This window comes from Cupressus sempervirens, chromosome 1, assembly GCF_028749045.1.
Source record: "Cupressus sempervirens isolate cs-2001-9-10 chromosome 1, ASM2874904v1, whole genome shotgun sequence".
Lineage (NCBI taxonomy): Eukaryota > Viridiplantae > Streptophyta > Pinopsida > Cupressales > Cupressaceae > Cupressus > Cupressus sempervirens.
In genome coordinates, this window is record NC_143118.1 from 659237184 (window position 1) to 659259417 (window position 22234).

The following is a 22234-nucleotide window of genomic DNA, read 5'->3' on the forward strand; positions in this document are numbered from 1 at the left end:
CTAACTGGATTTTCAAATTTTTACCCATTCCATTAAGGAAGCCCCAAAATTCATGTTTCTAGCTATAGATCAAACCAAGAAGCACCTATGCAAAAACTAACTTCAAAAATGGAAAATTTAGATTCTCACAATTCCAACGGTATATGATAAGGCATATCTAGCCTCTGGGAAATGCCTAAAATCTTCATTTGGAAAACAATCCCCTTCGCTAGAAACTCATGTCTGCACATTTGATTTTTTTTTTTTTAATTTGAAAAATTAAAAAATTTCTAAAGTCAAAACTTTAGAAAAAAAATCTCTTGGATGACTGAACGTGCATGTTTTATAAAAATAATAATAAAATATTATTATTATTTATTCTTTAATTTCACTACCTTTTGAAATTGTGGTCAACTCTATGTTTGACCAGTGCCACGTGGTGCTCCATGATTGGACACCTGATCTGCATCATCTGCCACATGTCATCTCCTTGCTACTTTGCCATGCTTAATCAATGAGCAACTTTAGTTAGTGAGGTAATGCAAACTGTCAGATCTACCACGTGGCGCAATCTGGTGTGCTCCTAACATTTGCTCACCACATCATAATCCAGTCACTCTATCACCGCCACTTGTCACCATCCGATTTTCTGATGGCATTGCACGCGGGACCCACGTTCCATTCTGACTCTTGCCAAATTTTTGGACTCTTGTCAGATTTTTGAAATTTTTTGGCAACCTCTTTGTTATGTGTATTTATTTAAAATTTATTATGTCATCGCCTAACTGAGTACAAGCTGGCCCCACCATGCACGAGGCAACTTTCCAAAAGCCTTCCACTTCAATTCATTATACATATTGTTTGAAATTGTATTTAAACATTTATAAGCATTCCCACATAATCAATATGCGATAAAGCTCTTGCCCTACAGCTTCATTTGGTATCGACTGCAAGGTTCTTCTTTGCAAGGCGTCTTTCATTGGTTTAATCTTCTTGACATTTGGACCAGGTTTGAAAGGACCAGTCCTTAGCTTTGGTCCTGCTAGATCCATAAGAACCTTGCATGGTTTTGCTAGCATCTGAGAATAATTTCTTACATGTTTAACTATATGCCTCCATATATCTGGATTATCGTGTGCACAATTTATTCGAAGTACATTTACTCTAGATTTAATTAGATTGTAAATAAGTTTTTCATCATTTACAAATTCATTTCCAACTGTAACCATAATGCGAGCCTTCCTTCCCTCAATAGATGGTCCAAAAATTAGTTTTGCATTATGGCATGCATGGCTTTTCATTGCAAGATATGAAATTTCTTCATATTGTCTATTAGAATTTAGTACTGAACTTTGCAGGTTGCTTGTAGGATTGTTTTTATTTGGAACCTCAATATTAGAAGACTGGACCTCATTTGTCAAAGCTTCTTTCCCCCTTCATTGTGGAAGGTATATTGGTAAGATTTTGCAATATCTGGGTAACTGATGTTAGAGTTTCCATGATGTGTGCATTTATCCCCTCAAGATTTGAAAAGCCAAGAATGGAGAGAGCTTCTTGAAGTTCCTGAACATCCATTGACCGCAAAGCAACATAATATATGAGATTTGTTGCACTGATACGGTAAAACCTATCACATTCTTTTAGGTGCACTGCATTCCACTGCTCCAAGGCCAATGCATGTAATCGTACTGCCTCTAACTTATCAAGAACTTGGACCAAAAGATGCTTAGGATCCTTAACAAGTCCCTCTAAAGATAAGTATAAGACTGTATCGTTTGCCGCTTTCTCTTCCAAAGTAACATGTGTGTCAGAGAATTCCAAATCTGACACATTTGTTTCATTATCAACATTGGATGGCATGGAGATGGATTCATATGATTTCAGAAAAGGACGGTGTTTTCCCTTCTTTTTCTTCAATTTTGCGTTATTTGCCTCTTAAAAGTCATCATTTGCATCTCCAAAGATAAGACTATCAGAATCTGGTTTCTTGTTTGAATCTTGCAGAGCTTTAATTATGCACCTTTTTGGAATCTCACTTGAAGGAGCAACCCTATGATTTTGGCTCACAAAAATGTCACTTTTTACCGTGAAAGCCAACTCTGGAAATATTCCTCTCTTGATTCCATTTGATGAATTTTCACTATTACTAATGAATGAGCATAGTGGTAAAGGCTTGGGTGTGGGAAAAATTCACATTGCCATCATCAAACCAAGAATAGAGATTCCACCTTATCAAAAAAGCAGACTTTTCATTAATTTGCAGCTTGTCAATTTTGCACTAGGAGGTCTGTTGACCGGCCTTAAAAACTGATCAAAACATTTGATCAGGCTTTGAGATTTGATGTACTGATTCTCTGTTCCACCCACTTTTACCTTGTCAGATCTCATCTCATGACTAATTCCCAGTCAAAAGATATTGACTATCAAAGTTGCCTTCTCAGAAATACCTGCAAGCAAACACGTCAGAAAACAACAAATTGGCTCTGGAATTAGCTTGGAAAACTAGGCAAATGAGCACATGGGAAAATGAAAATTGGGGCATTAAATCTTTGTCATGAGGACATTATGATCCTAAAATTTGGGCTCATGACGAATAAAAGGGCACAAATGGCGAGCGTTCAAAGTAAGCTACCTGGATTTTTTAGATTGGGAACAATGACAAAAACACTTTTTGCGAATGGAATTGACCTGGAAAAGTGTGCAGATGGATTCATCAAAATTGAAAACTGGCACACCTAAAGTACTTTCAGTATAGAACACAGGGAAACCAACCATTTGATCACACCTATCACAGATCAGGAGATATGACGTCCTGAATAGGGGTTACAATCAATCTGCAATTACTGACACCAGTTAAAACTTATAAATTGCGTTTGGAATCACGCTTGAAAACTGACCAAACGGATTCATCATAAGCCAAAACTTGGAACATAACAAGTCTTTGACATCTAAAATACAACACAAAGGAATTTTCTCATTTGGGTCAACTGGTCAAAAGTTATTGCACATCAAACAGGGCTTCCTAGAATTAGGTGAAAAGTGCAAAAGCATGAAAACAGTAACTGACCAACTTTGAGGGACTCAAAACCTAGACAAACGGACTCAAAATGACTTGAAATATGAAACATAGGTTCTCAGGTATGGACACTTGGTACTCCCAAAGTGACAAGTCATGACACATTTCTGGGTGTGAGATATTCAATTGCAAACACAACCTCCTGTCACTATTTGACACTTAAGGTAAAATGCAGATTTGAAATTTGCTCAAAACAAGACTTCACGGGAAGGCTTAGAATCACAATTTAAACTTCATGAAACACTTAGACAAGCTGAATGTAGAGTGCTAGAAGCATTAAACACCTCATAGGGCTCATGAGTACAGCTGGGTACATAGGCATCAAAAAGCTTTTATAGGGCTCAAAAACTTCAATAGTGCTCAAAATTCGAACTACAATTTTGAGCGCCAACACACTACATGCTAAGTCATACCATCCAACCAGTATCCAAAATTGATCCTCTCAAGTATATGCTCTCTAGAATTGCACTTACAAGCCATTTGGCCAAATGGGTTATGCTCCTTAGTGAATTTGACATCCAGTATGTGGACAGAAAGGCAATCAAAGGGCAAGCTATAGCAGATCACCTAGCTGATGCACCTCTAGTAGATACATATCCTTTGATCATAGAATTTCCAGATGAACATATCTATCTAATTGAAGGACATTCCCCATGGAAACTTTATTTTGATGGCTCATACACATCTCATGGATCAGGGGCAGGAATATTATTGGTCACACCTCAAGGAGATTACATTCCAAAAGCTTTTAAGCTACAATTCCCTAGCACTAACAATATAGCTGAATATGAGGCTCTCATAGTAGGATTAAAGATAACCATAGAATGGAACATCACTGAGTTACAAATCTTTGGCGATTCTTAGCTCATCATCAAGCAAGTCCTAAATGAATATCAAACCAAAGATGAAAAGCTATTACCATACAAAGAGCTAGTTGATCAACTAACCCAACATTTTACAAAGCTTTAGTTTATACAAGTGCCTTGAATGCAAAACAAAGTAGTAGATGCTATGGCTACTATTGGCTCACTCTTGGAAATTCCCCAAGTGGCTATGCAGTATGAGTTTTTAGTCGAGCAGCTCCTCACACCCGCTTATGCAAATGAGGATTCAAATCATGTTTGCATCTTGGTTGGTTCTCAATCCCCTTGGTACCATGAAATCCATGCTTACCTTAAAGATGGTATCATATCCCCTCACCTCACACGAACCCAACACCAAAACCTCATCCAAAAATCATCCTACTATGTCATCATAGCCCATACCCTATATCGTCGAGGTTATCACGATAATCTCTCTAGGTGTTTAGACCAAAACAAGGCCATGATGGTGTTAAAAGAAGTACACTTCAGACTTTGTGATGCCCAAATGAGTGGTATTGTCCTAGCATGAAAAATCCTTAGAGTAGGCTACTATTGGCCTACCATCGAAGAAGACTCCTGTGACTTTGTCAAAAAATGTCTCCCATGTTAGCAACATGCCAATCTTGTGTACGATCCAGCACAAGATCTACATCCTATTGCACCACCTTGGCCCTTTGCATATTGGGGCCTTGATCTAGTTGGAATTATCACACCTCTCTCATCTGATGAACATAAATGGATAATAACAGCTACAGACTATTTTACTAAATGGGTGGAAGCAGTCCCCTAGTCTCAGCTATAGGAGTTTAGGTCTCCAAGTTCATCTTGTACCACATTGTTTGCTGCTTCAGCATCCCATCCACCATCTTCATTGACCATCGAGGTAACTTTGAAAATCTCAACATGAAAGAACTATGCACTTCCATCTGCATCCATCACCGCTTTTCTAGCCCATATTTCCCACAAGGTAATGGCCAGGCAGAGGAAACTAACAAAACCCTCCTCAAAATCCTAAAAAAAGTTGTCAATGATTCTAGTCATGATTGGCACCTACAAATAAATCCAAACCTATGGGCCTATTGAACCTCCTTCCATACATCCACAGGAACAACTCCATACTCCCTAGTCTATGGTGTCGAAGCGGTACTACCCATAGAGGTTGAACTTCCCTCCTTGCGCATATCTTTGTGAGGGAAAATATTAGATGAAGAATACAGAGTAGCTCAACTCACCTAGCTAGATCTCCTAGATGAGAAGTGACAACACACCTATGATCACCTCATAGTCTATCAATCTCATCTCAAAAGGAACTTCAATAAGAAGGTGCTTCCCCAACACTTTCAGCTAGGCGACATGGTCCTCAAAGAAAATATGAAAGTCCAAGCCAATTGAGAAAAGAAAGGCAAGTTTGAACCTACATGGCTTGGTCATTATTTTGTCACTGCCTCCTTTGGCTCTGAAGCCTATCAGCTATCTACACCGGAAGGAGAAATCTTGAATGATACTACTAACATCATTCATCTCAAGAAGTTCTATGCTTGAAGATCCTTGGTATACCCAACTTTTGAAAAATACAAAAAAAAATAGTAAAGAGAAATAAGCATCCAATGGTGAAAAATTGGCAATTCAAGTGCCTTGGATAGGTACCTTGGTGAAAACTTGGTAATTTAGGTGCCTTGTGTACTAAGACTAATCCATTATCTATCACTATCTTATCCCTCATCCATCCACTCACCATCCCATAAAACACCTGTTTGTTCCCTTGGTGTTCCAACCAAATATCCAACATCTAATGAAGCTTGTAAATACCTCTTGTATAGCTTGTAAATCTTGTACCTCAGCTTGTATCATACCTTGTAAATCTTGTATCATCCCTTGTATCATAGCTTGTATATCCAAATCTTGTCCAAAAATTGTACCATATTCCAGCTTGTAAATAATCTTGTATCCTATCACATGCACAAAAATAATCTCATTTTTCTTAAGCTTTTCACAAAACCATCAAATTATCTAACTATCCATCCAACACACTCTAAAACATTTCCATCTCACAAAACCCAAACATAAACAACCTTGTACATTTGTAACATATCTTGGTCTGTCAACTTGTACATCCTCTTTAGCTTAGTACTATTGTATCTATCTAGCTTTTGTGTTAGTTCATCCTTGATCAGCATCTTGCCCACATCACACAACCCTTGGTTAGCTATTCCAATGCATCCTTTAGCTAGATCTCCTATCACGAAAGTGTTATCCTTCTTAGTTCAACTTGCCAGATGCATCACTCATCCAGATCCATTGGCTTAGGTGCTCTCTGATAGATCCTTATAGGATATAGCTTTCCTCATGTCTAATCTTGGTCCGTTAGTACCTCTTCCTACCCATCTCAATTGAAAATGGTTCTCTTTTGGATTTTTGCATTCTTTTGATTTTGAATCTTCCCTTTGGGTCTTGAGGTATCTTTTCCAAGCAATATTTTTGTTCCCTCCTCAAGGTTGCCATGATCTTCCATATCATGGTATACTACAAATGGGGCAATCTAAGTGTAAGGTTTTGATCAGGTCTTTTTTTTGTTTCTTTTTTGCTTGTGGGTTACCCGGTGTCAGTTCCATGCTATTTCCTCCAAGTTTCATGTGTGATGCTGGGGCAATCCTTGTGTGTTTGTTTCAAGTTAGTCTGTTAGTCCTCTAAACGGTTGGTGACACGGCCTTGATGTTCTTGGTAACCTTGGCAATTAACCAATAGTCCTATAGAAAATCTAGTGCTCAACTACATGGTGGTACTTGTCTTTGAAGTATCCCCCTACTCAAAAAGCTTCAATGGATTCCCTTCATCCCCATTATACCCCATCCATATCCAACATCTGTCTCTCATACCCCAGCTTATGCATTAGTATCTCTTTGAATCAATCTTCCCTTTTAGCTTTAGGGATCCATAATCCTAGTCTTAGGGATCCACCAATCCAGTCAATCCACCAAGCCTCATCTTTCAAGATCCACAATCCTAGTCCTAGGGATCTTTGAAACCCATCTTCCACCAATATGACTCTTTGAAATCCTGTTGCATCAGCTTTATAATCCCCTCATCCTTCTCCCTATCTTGAATTTCTTTTTATAGTGCTCCGCTCCTTCATCCTCCACCTTCCTTAAATTCTTAAGCTTGCTTCCTCTTGTGCATCTGATTCTCCTTTATCATTCTCCCATATTGAGAGTTTGAGCTAATTTAGTCCCTTCTCTTTGCCAATCTAAGTCTCCTTGCTTATCTCGGATTCTTGTATGTTTCAAAAAGCCATCGAGCCTCATTTTCTCTCCCTGTCACCTTCTTGAGGGGGCATCTCATAGTCTAGTCTCTCCTTCTTATCCAAGATTGGGGCAACTTTGTTGCTAAAACATCTTCCTCATGTCGTTTATATCTAAACTTCTTTGAAATAGTGTTGTTTCAACACTATGTCAAAGAGGGGCAAAATGTAGACACCTACAAATCCTTTAGAAAATAAAGTATTTTTATTTTCTGAAAAGTCCCTGATGATATCATCATTTATTAATTAATTATTTATTTAATTAATTAATTTATTTTTATGCCATTAAATCCATTTATGTTAATTAAAAATATTTAATTAAGGAATCCCTCCCAAAAATGTTTAAATCTTATTTAAACATTATTTCTTAATTAATTAATTAATTAATTAATTGACCAAAAATCCCAAAATAAATAATTTATTTATTTTTTGCCCAAAACTTGGCCAATTTCCTTAAGACCACTAACCTCTTCCAAAATCTTCTAATCCTTCTTTAATTTTGATTAAAGGCTAATCCCATCATTTCTTATCCCTAATCCCAACTCAAAATATTTAATTAAGATTAAATATTAATCCTCATGTTTATTAAATTTTTTTTAATAAATATCTCCTCAACCCAAACCCTTGAAATAAATTAAACTTTATTTATTTTCTAAAAAACCTTTTTTATCCTCATCTTAGGAAGTTCTAGACTCTTCTAGAAAGTCTTCATCCTCATCCAAAGCCTAGACTCTTCTAGAAGATGTCAATCCTTATCTTTAATCCTAATCCTATCCCCTGCTAACCTTGTCACATTCCCTAAATATGGGTTAAGACTTGCTAACCCAAGCCAAAGTTAACAAATATCTCCTCCTTCAACCACCCTCATTTATTGCCATCCACTTGCCTATCCCTAAGCTAATCCTAAACCATCCTAATCCATCCTCTAATCATTTGCACAATCTTAAGCAAGCTTAAAACCTTCCTAAACCAACCCATGTCGAAATTCCTCATCCTCCAACATAAATGACCATCAAATATCTCTTACACTCTCCTTCAATGTTCTTACAAAGCACTTATGGAGGGTCTTTATGAAGATATTATCTCTTGAGCCTCCTTTGTTGACTCATCCTTGCCCTTTCCTCCATCCTCTCACCCTGTGACATGTGTCACTCCCTAATTGGCTGTAAGGAAGCATAATCCATGTGCTCTCCTCTCATTCAATCTGAGCCCTTCATAAGCTTTCTCCTTTCCTTCCATCTTAGCCCTTTATCCCTCAAGCCTCTTGCCTATAAATTGGATCCTTCCCCTTTGCAAAAACAACACAATCTAGAAAGTAAAGCCATAATTCCATTTTGAGAAGCCATTTTTACATCAAATCCATTCACCAAAATCTATCAAAAATCCTCCATTGAAGCCCATTTGATCATTTGAGCATACATACATAATCAAGCCAGCTTAGCTATTAGACACACCTCTACATTAAGTGATCATCCTCATTGAGAGAGCCTATCCATGGCTCATATTCTCATTTGAGGACTTCACTTTGTCTCTCATGAAGTTATGTTAAATTAGTATGCAAATGCTTTTTGATTATTTTAATTTAGTGTTTCTAACATACTAAAGTAGCATATAAAGAAGAAGCAACATTTCAATGATTCTTTTCAAGATAAAGCTAGGGAAATAATGAGGAAATTGGGTTTCACTCCCAATATAGGGGCAGACCCACTAATTGTGCAAAGGAGGTCAAGATATACTATCATTCAAGATCAAAGGCCCATTGTGAATAAAGGAAAATAGATAGTTGAATCTACTAGTGCTGCTTTTGAAGAAAGGCCACTTGAACCTTCTCTTAAGAGAAGAAAGATAATAAGCGAAGAGGAATCACATGATGAAAGTTACTCACCTTCCCAAACCCCTATGAGAATTGAAGAGAAATAGCTCACTAATGAGAAAATTGAACAAATTGGATCACAAGGTGGAGTTTTTGTTACCTAGGTAGAGATTGATGAAGGGAACCCCTGGGTGCCTCCTATGCCAAGTTTTGAGTTAACTATAGTAGATTTCAAAGGAAGGGAATTAGACCCTATTTTGGAACAAGCCAGTCAACATTTTTTTTTTTGATGACAGTTTTGTAAAATCTAGGGCTTTCCATCAATTTGCTTGGAGGGCAACATGCACATTTTTGAGGAAAGATGTAAAAATATGAAAGCAAAGAATCTAGAAATGGATGAAGCCTCCATTTAGAATCAAATAAAGGAATAAATGATACAAGAGTTCTAGAATATTACCCCTAAAGAGGGGAGACAGATGGTAAAGGCTACAAATATTTTATTATTGCCCGATTGGGACATTGCTGATGCCTTGATTTTTAATTCTGTGTCAAATAATTTGGGATTGCAAGATCCAGATAAAATGGAGTTCTTGGGAACTATATTCAGTAATGACCAAGCTACTCTTGTTATCTGGTTATTAAGAAGAGGATGCAGGGCTGCTCCATCACAACCTAATGATTCAGGACTAATAGGGAGTATCATTGTGAGGAGAGTTGCTAATACCTCACATGTATAGGCATCCCACATGAATGTGGATTATTCTCAATTTGCCTTGGCTACTACAGAAAGGGAAGAAAAGGAGATGACTGAGTTGTAGAGCAAGTATGAAACAATGGTGGATGCCTACAATAAAGAGGTAAAAAAGAGAATTGAGCTTGAGAACAAGATATTGTGAAATCCTCTAGGTCAAGAATAACATACCCTTACCCCCCAATTGAACCCTTCAAATCCACCCCCCTCACAGAAATACGAGATACACCCCAAAGGCCACAGTACTACACTACTGAGGATTTTGAAGAAGAAAAAGGTAAATCATGGGCCTTACATGTAGAATTGGAGTCCAAATATGAAGATAAACTAACAAAAGCTTTCACATATTTGGGGGACAAAGTTGAATGGGCACTAATTCATGATCAGTTGGCTAGGGTGATTAGTATCTAGGAGGATTTTAAAGCTAATGATAGGCTCTAAAGCCTATTGTGAATAAATGGGTAAGAAGGGAGAAAGAAATGACATTTTTGTGTTTCTCTGTCATAAGGGGTTGTTATGATCAAATTGAAAAAACCTTTGAAATTTTTTTTGATCTGGCTAATTTGACAATAAAAGGATTCATTTATAGAGAATAATAATAGGCTACTTGAACCCGTACAAGAGCTGAAAATTTAGTTTGTTTCCTCATGCTCTAGATAAGAAAAATAATTTAAAAAAAAATGATGAATGGGCAAAGGAACTTGGTGATTTATTTTGTTTAAGAATGAATCAAGTCATAAATGAAATAGGGCATGCATGGCGGGCTACTACAACACAAGAAATGGTGAAGGCCCAAAAATTCTTTGATTCCTTAAAACAAGAATTTATTTCTATTAATAATGAAGCTGAGTATGTGCTAAAAAGGAAGAGGGATATTTTGTTATTCAATTGGCCAGATGACACACTTTTTGACAAGTGGATGGTAGAAATAGCTCCTGGTGAATATTTTGATGAAGATGAAACTGATAGTGATGAGGTGTAGGATGAAGAGATCCAAATCATTGACATTGTCACTACATAAGCCCAACTAGAAGAAGAAGACAAGAAAAATCAATCACCATCAGTTGTAGGCCCAGGCCCATAGGATGCTAATACAACTGAAGAAAAGACAAAGGTAGAAGTTACTCCCACCATATAGTGTAAAGACAGTGAAAGCCCACAAGTGGAGATTAGTGTGCCATCATCAGAACAAGATTCATTGTTGGCTAATATGGCTAATTCATACAAAGAGGGATGAGAATACCAGCTAACCTAGCAGTGTTAAAAGATGTGACAAAAGTTGACCCACCAAAAAGAATGTTTTGATTTGGACATCTTCTGTTACCAACATTTTTGTCATTTTGTAATAGGTATATGTAAATATTTCTTGTAAAGGACACTTGTCATTTTCTCTTAGCCTGAAGCTTGTTGCATCTCACACTATATAAGTGAGATTCCAGGGCTAGAGAAAGGGTCCAAATTCTTTTTTTCTAAGTGATGTACTTAGTCTATTTTTTGGTCCAATGTTTGGAAAAAAGTTTATGATGTATTTTCTTTGTTAGTTCCTGAGAATACAGGAATAATAGAATGATTTCTATGTTTCTTCCTAAAGTCATTCTGAGTTTACTGTAAATCTATATAATTTTCAAAGAAAATGAATACAAATTATGAGCTGTCACCATATCAGTTCTTTCTAAATTTTGTCTCCTTTTGATTACTTGGTTATCTTGATATTGTATGAGTAAAGGCTTGTGCAATTGAATGCAATCCAGTTAGGTTGTATATCTGTTCATCATTTCTATTAGTTCAATAGATTAAGTAAAAGCTTTAATGAATTTGATAAGATTGCTGTAGTAGTGGAAAGGATTTTTGAATGATGAATTCTGATAAGAATTGTTGATAAAATTTGTTGTAAGGCAACAAATTAGATCTAAGGATTTGTAGTAGACTCTGAGCCCTAATGGATTAGGCACTGGTCAAATTGATTCAGATGGAAGAGAAATGTGTCATAAATGGTTTTCAAATGTAGAATTATATTCAATTTTACTTTTATTTCCTAAAGATTTTCAAAGTTTTCTTATATGTGTTTGCATGGAATGTTTTAGCTTCAGTTAGCTACTATTGCTGAGAACACATGCAGACCTATAGAAGAATTTTGGCTAGATCTGTTACATGGGATGTGTTTATCAAATTGTCATGAATTGTGCATGTATTTGAGGATTTTAGATGAGAATTAGAATGAAACTAAAATAATCCTCATACAGTATTTCCCATTCTTGAATCATCCCTGGGTATAGCCACCCTAGTTTTGTAGAGCTTAGAGAGTAGAAAACCACCCTTGGTTTTGTTGAAGTTGGGTCGAAATGGTTTGTACTTATAATTTTTGATAGGAATTTCTTAGTCCTTAGATTGTATGAGTGATATCATTTTGGTATTGAGCATTTTGTGCTTATTAGTTTTTTCAAAACTCCAACACAATCTATGTATCAATAGTTAAAATTGTTGGCACTAAATTCTTTAGCACTTTCATTCTTATCTACTCATCTTGTTGAAATGTGAATGTTCATCTATTCTTTAATGAATCAAATAGTTCATAAGTGATTCTTCTTTTAAGATCTCTAGGATATCTCTTAAATTTATAAAAATGTGATTCTAGTGCATCCCCAATCAACTTATTTTCTTTATTATATATATTGGATAATTTTACACCATTTATATTTCCCATGAATCTGTATTCTCTCATATTCATTAATTTCAATAGGAGTCTTAGGAAACCTAATTATGTTCTTACCATTTTCTTACCCAACTTAATGAAACCTTGTTCTGAATCTATTATTTCTTCATGAACTTCTATTTTATTAGGTTTCTTAAGGGTTAGGGAAGTTCTAGTTTGACTTATTGTTCTACTCTTCTAATAAGTTCTTGTTTGTTTTTGCATAATAGTGTTGACTACTTTTCCTCTTGAGGTTTGAGGCTTCTCAATTGAAAATTCAATTGTATCAATTTTTGTGGTTCCTTAGTTATAATTTTTACTCTTAATATGTGCTTCACTTTCATTGTTTTCTTGTACAAATAGTAGGGATGGTGTTTCTATATTATTATCACTCTTCCGAGTCCTTTTCTTGAATTATGTAGTAGGGAATCCTATAGATTTAGTTCTAGAATATAAGCTACTTCCTTCTGCACTTCAAAATTTTTCTTCAAAATTAGATATAATCTTTATTTTCTTCCTTTCTACTTTGGGATTCTTATTATCTAGTTTAATCCTTTTGTAGGATCCTTCAAAAGTTCCAAATCTCCTAGAATCTCTATCTTTTGGAAAACTCAATATATAATCAAAACTCATGACTACAATATTTGCACTAACTTCATAGCCCATTATTAATATGCAAAAGGTTCTTCAATCTAGAACTTTATTTTAGCATTAATGGTGATGGTATTTATGTGGGGGAGTATCATAGAATTTCTAAAGACATGATTCAAAGCTTATGTCTTACATTCATGATAGTGTTTGTCATTAATGTCAACATAAACCTTAATCTATGAATATTTTCTAAGTTAGTGGAGAAGAATTGTTTGGCATAGTCAATGATCAATAAGATATCTCATGTGCAATTTAAGGTAGATTTAGGATAATTTCTTAGTGTTACATCTATGTTCACAAAAAGAAATTTGCAGTTTTGGCAGAGTTATGTAATGTTTTTTGGAGGTTACCTTTAGAGAGAGTTTCTAGAAAGTGGGTATTGGTAAAATAGTTGTATCTTTTGATTAAGATGGAATTTAGTTAAGTGAATTTGGAGGATGGTTAGAGAAATGTTGAAGATACTATTTTATAGATGGAAAAAAAGATGTTTATTCTATGAGCTTTCACAAGGACCATTTGGATGATGTTGCTTGTGAGCCAACTATTGCAAATATCTTTTGGAAAGAGTATAAATGTAATATAAAATTTAATAAAAAATATTAAAGATCTCCAATATTATTATTTTAAATTTGGAAAACCTTAAGGATGACTCAATACTTTTTTTAGGACTTGGTATAAAGGAAAGGTCATTTCCTTGTGGTAGAGTGTGGTTTTGACAATTGTGAAAAATTGAATCTGAATTAAGATAAGTTAGAGTTGAGATTGATCTTGATTGAAGTATTGTGAGAGTTAAAGGAAATATATTAGAAAAGGAGTTATTGGTTAGTTATTTTAGAGATCTTGGATATGCTTACCCAGAAGATTGTCTAGTGAATATTTTTTCTAAGGCTATTTGAACAATGAGTTTAGTTGTACTCCTTTTAACTCCTAGAAAGATTAGCACAACTACTATAGGGTTGGAATCTAAAATATGAATTCAAATTCTCCTAAAAGGGACTCTAATGCATTTATTTCATTTTAGTAACTCCTAACATAGTCTATCCTTTCACATGCAACTTTTATATTAGTACTTCATCTTGTGAGAATAATCCCCAATGGGGTTTTCCCTCTAATCAAGGGTTTCCATAGTTAACATATCTAATGCTGTTGTGCATGGTTATCTTTCTATGGTTGTTACATTTTCTATTTACATGTTTTAGAATAAATAAAGATATTGAGAAGTTATTTTAGGCATGTAATTGATTCAACCCTGTCTCATTTATCTTGGTGGACTTTACTTTCTAACAATTGGTATAATATCATCAAGTCCTTGAAAGAAAAGTTTAATAGGTTAAGGAGATCCATAGCACATTTTAGAAAAGAAAGTTCAAATTTTGATGGAGTTAACTATGATAGCTAAAGAGAAAAGATGAAGACTTATTTTCTATGCATGAGTCTGGAATTTGGTTGGTTACTAAAAAGCCTAAGTATGTGATTGAAGAAGACAAGATTTATTCTTGTGAAGAAAAGGATAAAGATCTATTTATGGAGAATATGTTGCTAGAGAAGCACTCTTGATAGCTATTCCTAAAATGGAGTATGGAGAGGTAAAATATTTAAGACTTTCTAATGAGATTTGGAATACTTTACAAAGAATATTTAAAAGTGATGGTCATGCTAGGAATGCTAGATTATAAAGTTGGATATGTTTATTTTAAGATGCTAATATATTGGAAGATGAAACTATAAGAAGTCACTTTGGTAGAATATCATAAATTCCTACATGAATTAAAATTTATGGAGGAAATAATATGGAAGATGAGGTTATGTGGAAAATATTGAAGACCTTGACACCTACTTATCATCAGAGAAAACATATGATTAAAAATGTTATTCCTTAAACTCCTAATTCTACAAGAGAGACCATTCTTTCAAGATTGCAAAAATTTGAGATGTGAATGAAATAAAATGAACAATTTCATAGAATAGAGACAACTTTCATCATACAAACAGTCAGATCTACCTTGACAAGAAGTGCAAGTACAAGTGGAGATTATGAAATCACTATTCAAGCATCTAAACAGGAAGAAGACAAGAAGATAGATGAAGAAATTTTATTTCTTATAAAGAGAGTACCCAAAGGTAATTTTTTTTTTTGTTGGACATGTAAAGAACTTGGTCATTATTGTTCTAAATGTCCTAAAAGATTGAAAAATTTTAAGCCAAGAAATATCGACAAATCAAGAGTACCTAATGATTGTCTCTATGTTGATGAGGATGGTGATGTTGATTTTAAGATGATAAATTTAGTAGATGTTAGTGATGATAAGGATAATGAAATATAATTTGTCTCTATTTAGGAAGAAATTCTTGAAAAAGAAATGAAAGAGGAAGTAAAAGAAGAAAAAACATTAGTTTTGCAAATTGAGAAGATAAAGCCTAATTGGATTATAGATAGTGGTTGTTCCCATTATATGAGTAGAGATATGAATAAATTTATTGAATTCAATAGCTATGATGGAGGTATAGTTAGAGTTGGAAATAATACAACATGTCACATAAAAGAAAAATGATCTATTACACTTAATGAAAATGCTAGTATTGAGGATGTTTACTTTGTGAATGGTTTGAAACTTAATCTTTTGAGTGTTTGATTTCTTGTTGACAAACGATATCAATTGAAATTTATAGAAAGGACTTGAATTATAAAGGATAAATATGGTAAATTGATTGGTACGAGTAAAAGGATAAGAGGTAATGTATTTTGGCTGAATCTTATGAAAATGCTTATTTAGTTGCTAAAGTGGATGATAGTTGGTTGACATAAGAGATTTTGTCATATCAACTTTGATAACATTATGAAGGTCAATACCACATTTGTAGTTAGAGATTTGCTAAAGATTGTGAAATCAACATGATGTGCTAATAATGTGTGTTGGCAAAGAAGATAAAAACTTTATTTTCAAGTAATACATTTACTATTTTAGCAAAGTTAGAGATTGTACATATTGGTCCTACAAGAACAATAAATTTTTATGGTAAAAGGTATTTCATGTTACTTATTGATAATTTCACTAGAATGGTGTGGGTTGCATTTCTAAGAGATAAATATGAAAATTTTGAGAAATTAAAGATATTAAAGAGTAGAGTTGAGAATGAATATGTATTAAAGATAAAATACTTAAGATATGCTTTAAGAGGATAATTTATTTTAAATGATTTTTGAAATTTTTTGCGAGGATAATTATCTAAAGAGACAACTTTCAACAGCTAAGATACTACAAAAAAATAGATAGTAGAAAGAAGGAATGAATTAGTGATAGAAGTATATAGAGAAATGGTATTTGATAATAATGTGACATATATATTTTGGAGAGAAGTAGTGAAGACAACTCTAGACACAATGAAAAAAGTATAAATTAGACAAGGTACTAGTAAGAAACCTTATGAACTTTGGTTTGGACATACACTCTCTGTAAAATATTCTAGAATTTTTGGAACTAATTGCTATATTAAGAGAGATGATGATATTGGAAATTTTGATTCTAAAAGTAATGAAGGAATGATTCTTGGTTTTTTTTTTGGAAAACAAAGTATATGAATATTTTAATAAGAGATTGAAGACTATTGTTGAAAGTTCCAATATGAGAGTTGATGAAAAGTTTAGGATTCAAGAAATGACACTTAACAATAATTTTGATGAAGAGACTAATCCAAGGACTAAAATTAAGAATGTTGAGTAGGAATTATTTAATGAAACTAAAATTGATTTGTAGGTTAAGTTAAAAGGAGATGTTTGTAGAGTAGAAGCTATATCTAAGCCTAGAACAAAAATTAGAGTTGAACACATGAGACCTAACAAAAATATGGAAAAAAAATCCTATTAAATAAATCATTGAAAGTGTGAACAAAGGAGTTATGTCAAGAAATAAGGTTAGTGAATAATTGTATTTAATTTATCAAGTTGAGCCTAAGAATGGTGATGAATCTTGTAAAGATGTTAATAGAGTAAAGATATGAAACTAGAACTAGAGAAGATTAAAATAACAAGAAATGGGAATTGGTTCCTAGAACTAAAGAGAAGAATATCATTGGAACTAATTGTGTTTTAGAAACAAGATGAATGAACAAGGAGACCTTGTGAGAAACAAAGTAAGACTAGTTTGTAAAGGATATTCATAGCAAGAAGGATTTGATTTTGAAGAAACTTTTGAACATGTTGCTATATAAGAAGTAGTGAGGATGTTTTTGACATATGCAACTAACAAAAAATTTATCGTTTATCAAATGGATGTCAAATCAACTTTTATAAATGGAGAACTTGAAGAAGAGGTGTACATTGGACAACCTGATGGTTATACTTTGATAGATAAGGAGTGTTGGAAATATAGATGGAGGAACTGAGAGGGGGGTTGAATCAGTTACCACAAAAAAAAATCCACAAATCCCTTAGATGTCTTATAAAACTAGTTACTACTATCACTCAATAGCCACATAGAAAAATGTTGTAACTTGGTAGAAGTACAGTATGTTGACTTATTACTGATCTTTAAGCATTCAAGATATTTAACATGCAAGCATAAAAGAAATAACATGAACAAAAGAGACACTAGATTTAACATGAAAACCCAATATGGGAAAATCCACCAAGTAACTAGTTGCAAATTTTCACTTTTCTGAAGTGAGCCCTGTTAGGAGCCAACCCTATTAAAGGTTATTGAAAACACTATTAGGTGTAATCTTGTTAGAGTATTTAATCACCTTGCTATGAGCGGCCTTACTAGAGGATTTTAGAACAATTCAATAAAATAGTCACCTTGTTAGAGGATTTACAAAATGGCTATTAAACCAACTCTATTAAGAGATTTAGGAATTACTTCTACAATGGTGAGAAAGTAACAATAAAGTGACTTGAATGAGATGCAACTGAACTTTGCTGATATAGATCTCTGTTCTACTTCACTAGATCCTCTCTGATCAAATACAACTTTGCTACTCCTCAAGGATATCTAATCCTTCTTCAAAATTTTCTCACACTTTTCTCTTCACAAAATCAACTCACTTGCATGCTCACTCATTCATTACAATTTAGAATTCATAACTTGACCTTTTATTTATACCATACAAATTGTCAAGTCAACTCATTTACAAGTTACAATTACCAATAATCATTACATCAGTCAGCTACAAACATTACATGAACCAATTAAACTTTATTTCCCAAAACAATGAAATCCTTCATTGGCTAACTTGGGTCAGTAAACACTTCTCCAAAAATGATTTCTAGTGTTGACCAAATGAAGCTCGGTAAACACTCCAAACTCTACAAAATCTTTTGGAGACTCAGTGAACTCGGTAAACACTAACTTTCCTTCACTGACCTTCTGAGCTTGGTAGAAATTGACTTCTACCATAGAAATCTTTGACACTCGACTAAGATCGGTAGAGTCTACAATTTTCTTTTCTAACCAATTGAGCTTGGTAGACTCTGTCTAATAATTGATACGACATTTGTGTAACATCAAAGACAACACACAATTGATCAATTGTATCCAATAGTCTCCCTCTTTGGCATTGATGGCAACACAATATGTCATAGCACAATGAAATTTGAGAACAAGTCTTTTACTAACAAAATATTTCTCTGTATTAGGTTTTATGCCACAAACTCTTCTAACATAGTAATCTCCCTCTATGAAGGAATTACATAACTTCTTTTCAAACAACAAACCTTTCACAATCAAATTCAAATTTTAGAAAGATATGATAGTATACTCTCCCTCTTTGAGAACACATGCCAAAGACAAAACATAAAAAATTAGTAACAATGTACCTTAAGTACTGATCCATATGTAGTGTTTCCATGACTATGCTACATCAACTAATAGATCTTCAACTTGGTACCTACTGATGCATAACTAAAACTTCATTTTAGTGAGCTTCAGATAGGGGAATGATCCCAAACTTACCTCTTAGATACAATAATGAATCCTTAGGTAATGGCTTGGTGAATATGTCAACAATTTGTTCCTTTGTATGGATATATTTGATTCTAATCTCCTTATCCTACACCAATTCTTTGACAAAGTGATACTTTATTGCAATGTGCTTGATTTTTGAATGCATCACTGGATTTTTAGATATGTTGATTGAACTTTTATTGTCACAAAACATAAGTACTGGTTCTTTGATTTCAATCTTCATGCCTTCCAATAACTGCTTAAACCAAACAATATTAGAATAGTTCACTATTGCTGCAATATACTTTGCTTCTGCTATAGATTGGGATGTGCAATTTTGCTTTTTTCTTTTCCAAGAAACCAACCTCTTTCCAAGAAAGAATGCTCCTCCACTTTTACTCTTTCTATCATCAATGTTTCCTGCCCAATCATCATCAGTAAGCACTTTCAAGTCTAGATTACCTCCAAGTTTGTACCACAATCCATAATCTTTAGTGCCTTTCAAGTATCTCAAGATCCTTTTGATTGTCATCATGTGATTTTCTCTTGGTTTTGCTGAAAATATTGCTACAATACCAACTGCAACAACAATATCTAGCCTTGTAGGGACTACATACTACAACTTTCCAATCATTGATCTATATAATGTTTGATCTACCTCTTTCGATTCATCATCCTTGGTAAGCTTTAGTCTAGTACACATGGGGGTCCCAACTATTTTACAATCTTCTGTATCAAAGCTTTTGAGTATCTCCTTGATGTATTTAGATTGAGTGATGTAAATAACATTCCTACTTTGATGAATTTGAAGACCAACAAAGAATTTGATCTCACCAAACATAGACATCTCAAATTCCTTGTTCATTTGCTCTGAAAAATCTTTGCATAGATCATCATTACCTATAAAAAAAGTATCATCCAAAAATATTTTTGTCAAAACAATCTTGTTATCTGGTCCTTCCTTGATATACAAGCTACTATTATCATTAGTTCTCTAAAAATCAATCTGAATAAGATAGTTATGCAATCTTTCATACCATGCTCTAGGGGATTGTTTTAGACCATACAATGCTTTGTGTAATTTGCAGACCATGTCCTTCTTGTCTAGATCACTAAAAACTTTAGGTTGCTCAATGTAGACTTCTTCATCTAGAATACCATTGAGAAATGCAGATTTGACATCCATCTAATATACCTTAAATCCTTTGTATGCAGCATATGCAAGTAGGGTCCTGACACCTTCCAGTCTTGCAATAGGAGTGAAAGTCTCTCCATAGTCTATTTGTTCTTCCTAAGAGTAGCCTTTACATACCAATTGTTAGATTGTGGTGACTGATCAGGAAAGTACTATACATACTCCATAATTTTGTGGGGTTCAAGGCATCGGCCTGAATTTTTTTTGGTACTATTTGTAGATTCACCATTCATAGATTCACCACTAAAGTTATGGCTAACATGTTATAGCCCTAAAGTGGTTTAATACTTGTATAAAAGGGCTTAGGTTTGGGTATGTGTGCTAGAAAATGTGACATATTAAAAGCATGGGTTAACAAACATTAGCTAAAAATTTTGAAAGTGTATCAAACATTCAATAATATGAAAGGAACAAACACTAACTAATGCTTGCTTGAGTTTTGCAACCTTAAGCACCTAACAAACCTAATCTTCTAGCCACCTCTATAGCTCAACAAGGGCACCCATAAGAGGCCTTGTTGGTGTGTTAAGATGGGGGGGGGGGGGTATGTTTGGTGTGCTCTCCCAAACACAACAATAAATGGATCTCTTGAGTGTGTGAGTGCAAGTATGAATACAAATGTGAATGAAAATGCATTAAGATCCTAAACTATGTGGGATGAAGAACACTTCAAGAAATGGCTATGGAGAAAGCCATTCTTGAAAGCATTCAATAATGAAGATGATATGCAATAAAGGAAACTAACTAAGAATGTAAGCTATGGAATGGAAATGCAAATGAATGAAGAAAACTAAATGAAAAATGCAAGATGCAGTCTAAATCAGCTATCAAATGATTAGTATGATCCTACAAATCTCTATGAAAATCAAACTACAATGAAAAATCTTAGCATGAGAACTCAAAACTCAAAATGGCACGGTAACAATGCAAAAATGTGAGATGCTAAATGCTTGAGACAAGCCCTCTATTTATAGGCTTGAGGGAGGGCTTGGTGAGGTGGCATCCATGTAGATGACACATAAGGTGACATGCAAGCCATGTAAATGGTCAATAATTCAAAATTTTCTCACACATGTGTGAGAAAACTTAAGAAGAAGAGTGGGAGACAAGAGTGTGTAGGCATGCCATCTCACACATGTGTGAGCATACTCTTAGGCTAATGAGGGGGATTAGGGAGATGATTAGGAATGATTAAGTAGGATTAGAGAAGAAGTAGGATTAAGAGGATGAAAATGATGGTTATAGGCTAGGCTCTAGGTTAGGCTTAAGATTAAATAAAATGAAATTTAATTTAACCATGGGTTTAGAAGAATTAATAGGATGTGAAGATTTAAATAAATAAAATTTATTTAAAAATGGAGAAACATGGAGGATCATGTGCTAAATTAATTTAACACATTAAAGCTAGAAGTATTTAAATTAGATTTAAATACTTAAGAGAATGAACTCATTTAATTAAAATAATTTAATTAAATAAGTAGAGGAATGTGACCAATATAATTAATTAATTAATAATTAATTATAATGTCACAGGAAATATTAATAAATTAATATAGTCTTTAGGGATGCTTTTAAGCATCTACAGGGTATTTTCATTAAGTTGTGATGTGAAATTGCTACTTGCGACAGTATTGAGCTGTAAGGGATTATGGATTGTAATCAGGTTGTAATCACTAGATTGTAATAATATTGGATTTGCTGTTTGGTGGACATAGCCCAGAGATTGGGTGAACCACGTTAAATCTTGGTACCTTGTGTTCATTTTTGTGTGATCTATTATTTTTTGTTATTGGTTATATTTGCATGTAGTTTTTATTTCTGTCAGTGGTTTTATCCTAAAGAGTGGTATCAGAGTGAGGTTGTCTTTCAGTTATCCTTTGCAAGAAAGTCTCACAATTAAGTGGGAGGCTCATGGTTAAGTGGGAGTGATGGCAGATGAGGGTAAGTTGAGGGTTGACAAGTTTAGTGGGTAGAACT

The 22234-nt window shown here is 34.1% G+C and overlaps 1 pseudogene; it reads right to left on the reverse strand.

Annotated features, from left to right (window-relative positions):
• Positions 1–860: 860 nt before the first annotated feature.
• On the reverse strand, positions 861–2184 carry LOC149579619 (uncharacterized; annotated as a pseudogene).
• Between the last annotated feature and the right edge of the window lie 20050 nt (positions 2185–22234).